The following is a 4,778-nucleotide window of genomic DNA, read 5'->3' on the forward strand; positions in this document are numbered from 1 at the left end:
GCCGCGGAGGCTGCAGGGAAGGAAAAAGGAGGCCGGGCGGAGAGCGGCGGGGGTGCAGGAGGCGGGCGGGTGGGTGCGTGGGTTTTCCTCGCGGTTTCGTTTAGCAGAAAAGCAGCTTTATTTCCCCACCCCCCCCTCCATTCCCGGGCATGGAAATGAACTCTCTTTTTTAAAAAAGAGAATGAAGCATGAGCGGGTTGGAAGACAAGAAGAGGAAGCAAGAAATGTGGATTGTATAGAAATAGCAATGGCAATTTAGATTTATATACCACTTCACGGTGCTTTACAGCACCTTCTAAATCAGCATATTGGCCCCAACAATCTGGGTCCTCATATAATGATATGATACGTATAACACGTATCATCTAGTATTTTAAATATAATATTCCTTTTTTTAAAGTGGTTTTTATTAAACATTTTTCACCTTTAAAAAGAGAAAAAAACGGGGGGAAAAAAAAACAAGACAACAATATATCACATTTTTACAGCCTTCAGTGTCAGCATGTGTATTCTGCTTTTGTAGTTCGCTCTTCTACTTTACCTTTCTATCCTTTATAACAACTATAACAGCTATTTTAACCATACTAGTTATATATATTTACATTATACTTACATAATCTGTAATTTAACTTTGACACTTAGACTCACCTGCTTCACTGTGCTTTACAGCCCCTCTCTAAGCGGTTTACAGAGTCAGCATATTGCCCTCAACAATCTGGGTCCTCATATGACACGTATCATTTAGCATTACAGTATTTTAAATATAATATTCCTATACAACACTGTTTCTTAAAACTTAAACATTATGGTTTGCATAGGTTATATTTATTGCTTTTAATTTTTTGGTGCCCTCGAGTCTCTAGATCGGTGGCACAAGTCCTTGCAGTTTTACAGTTGCCCTTCATCATCATCATCATCAACAACAACAACAAGTCCTGTGCAGAGCACATTGGGTAGCAAGTTTTCAAGCTGTTTCTGAAGCCGGCAAAATGAGGACTCAGATTGTTGGGGGCAATATGCTGACTCTGTAAACTGCTTAGAGACAGCTATAAAGCACTGTGAAGCGGTACATAAATCTAAATGCTGTGCTATTGCTATCATCCCAAGAGACATCAATAAACTTAAGATCTTCCTTAAGTATTTGGTGCCAAGATTTCCAAGGCTGGCCTTGGTTTCTCTTTTTTTCTAGGAGATATCTAATGTAGTACAATTTTTGGATGTCAGTTTTTAGGCATATTCTTCATGGGTGTTCTAAATCTGATTTTTGTAATACTTTTAATTCGTGATGTGGTCACGATATAAGACTGGGAGGATTCTTCTCAAGGAGTGGTGCTGGAGAACATTTAACCTTGCTTTCTTCCCAGACTGAAATAAGATGTCTGGTTCAAGCTTATTTAGCTGGCTTTATACCTGAGGGACTATAATGCATTCATGTGATTTCCAGGTTACTAGCCTAGTGCCTTCACCACTATATCAACTGGCACTTTGTTGATGTTTATCATTATTTTTTAAAAAATAATTGATGCATTTACAGCTGCTACCACTAAGACCACACTTTAAGAAACATACTGTAATAAAATAGAATTGTTTCAGTCATTTGACTTGGCCTCCTCCCCCCCCCCCCCCAGCTTTTTCAGGTTTTGGTACTGGTAATAAAATGAAGGGAGATGACTCCTATTGATTCTACTTTGAACTCTTGGATCGTAGGTAGTATAAAAAGGACGACATTCTGACTTCATTTATTTTTGAATAACTCCCACTGCCAAATGTGATTCATGGCTTTCAAAGATGTCCTTATAAAATGCTCTTTGTGAAAATTCATAGGGCAGGGAATATGTCCATGCTCATTTCCAAAGCAACAGATTGTTGGGACATTTTTTGTAAATTAAAAATCATAATATTACACTTTTTAAAAGGCTGTATAATAGTTTTAGAATTAATGTTTGAATAGAGTGGAAAATCAGTCCAAATGAACTGGGGAAATAGTTCTGAAATGTTTACTCAGTTCTTGTTCTTGTACTAGAATGTAGTCAGAGAAACGGGCAAATACACCACTAGCACATTTCAGTTTAATGATCCTGTAACACCCAGGTTTTACAATGGATAGTTTAGCAATATAGAAAGTTTTCTCATATCGGCTCATAGAGAAAGAGTGTTGGATATACTTGCCATTATGAATATTTACTTAGAAAATTTATATAGCCGCCTACTCACTCTCAACGACTCTAGGCAGCTTACAAACAATTAAAAAAACAGTATAGAAAATAATTTTTAAAAAGTACCCCCCACATCCACCCACCCATCCCAGTGACAGCATACAGTCAAATAAGCCTTTTGATAGATTCCATCCCTGGGTTTCCCAGGCCTGCTTGCAGAATCAACTTTTCAGAGCCTTACGAAAAGTGTCCTAGTGGGATGTCTATGGAAATTCTCAGTCATCCAGGTCATGGTTGTCCCAAAAGTGCTTTTTTTTAAGAGGCTTCTTCAGCTCTGACAGGATAGACAAGAATCCCTTCCATTCCCCCTATTCTGTCAGAGTAAAGAAGCTTCTTGAATGAGAAGCGAAACATCTTCAAAGAAAAACCAGAAAGTCCAGTTGTCTCTTGAAAAAACACCTTTGGGACTGTCATAGTGAGGGACAATCTAATTTCTGAAGGGATGATATTCCAAAAGAATGGAGCCACCCCAGAGAAGGTTCTTCTGGGTCTTGCCAGATGTACCTCCTTAGGGGATGGGACCTCAACATTACTTCCCTCCCCGTTTAGATACAGAGCAAGGGGTTGGACTTCATAGTCTAAATGTCACCTTCTAAGTCATAATTGAGCACCTAAAAGCCCTACCTGTCCCCCCCAAAAAGTGTAAAATATGCCTTGGTTCCAGGATCCAAATCCAAAGGCATAGTGGAGAAGACCCATTCCAGATTTGCTTCTCCCAGGTATGTGTTATGATTTGGTAACTTATAGCTTGAGCTGTTTGGGAATCCTAAAAGTCCCAATACATCTGAGTGGTGCCACAATGGAGAAAATCCAAGCAAGCAAAATTGTATTAGGCTAATTGACACGTATAGCAATCAGAAACTCTTCACTTTCTAAAAAAAAACTTCATCAGATGGTAAGTATTATTTATTATCATTTTAAGAAAAAAAGGCTTATTCACACCAGGCAGTTTTTCTGTCACCATAACAAACGAGCAACTGTCTTTCTACAGAGGAATGGATAATTGTTGCTCTGAACTAACCTTCCTTGTATTACTAATGTGACCTCCAAGTGTGTTTTACTGCTGCAGTTTTAAAGTACCGTAAAGGTCCTCAACGTATGACCATAACTGAACCCAAAATTTCTCTTGCTAAGTGAGACATTTATTAAGTGAATTTTGTCTCATTTTATGACTTTTCTTGCCACAGTTGTTAAGTGAATCATTGCAGTTGTTAAGTTAGTAGCACAGTTGTTAAATCAATCTGGCTTCCCCATTGATTTTGCTTGTCAAGATGGCAAAAGGTGATCACATGACCCCAGGACACTGCAGCTGTCATAAATATGAGTCAGTTACCAAGCCTCTGAATTTTGATTATGTGACCATGGGGATGCTGCAATGGTTGTGTGAAAAATGGCCATAAATTACTTTTTTTAGTGCCATTGTAACTACAAATGGTCACTAAATGAACTCTTGTAAATTGAGGACTACCTATAGTCCTCCTTAAGTCACCTGGAGCACTGCTAAGTGTTTCGACTGATGCACATTACTTTTTACAGAGGAACCTGACTGTTTATTGGACTCTTTGCTAAAGATAGACTACCTCTATAGTTGAGCCACTAGTTATCAGAAGGTCACTTAACATTTCCAATAAAGGTAAAGGTACACAAAATTAAGAGACCAACACGGCAGCAGGGAAGACATTTTTATTGTAAATCCTGCTTATATATATATATATGCACATTTTGCTGTTTCAGCTTCAGTTTAATGTATATTTATGCACACACATAAACAAATTTAACTACTGAATAAATTGGGATGAAATTCAGCAGGTTCTGACAGGTTCTGGAGAACCGGTAGCAGAAATTTTGAGTAGTTCGGAGAACTGGTAAATACCACCTCTGACTGGCCACGCCCCCATCTATTCTGTGCCTCCCGAGTCCCAGCTGATTTTGCAGTAACCTTCCCCTGGAGTGGGGTGGGAATGGAGATTTTGCAATATTCTTCCCCTGCCACACCCACCAAGCCGCACCACGCCCACCAAGCCACACCCACAGAACCGGTAGTAAAAAAAATTGAATTTCACCACTGAAATAAACCCTTTGATTATGTTGTACATAAAAAATTATGGAAGTACCTGAATGGAATTGTTGCAATATTTTCAGGATCAGACTCAATAAGATCAACAAGAGTTAAAGAGTTAACTATATATTCTTTTATTTACATTAGGCATTCTATATTCACTGAATATTCACAGATAGAAGCAGGGGAAATGGTGTGGGTAGCTCCTTATATATACAATGGGTGGAGCTATATGTGGGAGTGGTGAATTATGAATACATTAAGAAGTGAAGAATAAGTTAACCCCTGATACCCTGTCTGTACACTATTTACATATTGGAGAATAAGGCATTTATATCTGACAAATCCCCCTCTAAATGCCGATTCGTTATACAACACCAGTTACATTCAGATTCAGGACAATACAAAATATACAACTTAGAAGTTAAGTATTTATGTTGTTTAGAAGGTAAAGGCTTCGTTAATATATCAGCTAATTGTTCTGAAGTGTCACAATGCACTGC

This window comes from Pantherophis guttatus, chromosome 1, assembly GCF_059756535.1.
Source record: "Pantherophis guttatus breed Tessera chromosome 1, ASM5975653v1, whole genome shotgun sequence".
Classification (NCBI taxonomy): Eukaryota; Metazoa; Chordata; class Lepidosauria; order Squamata; family Colubridae; genus Pantherophis; species Pantherophis guttatus.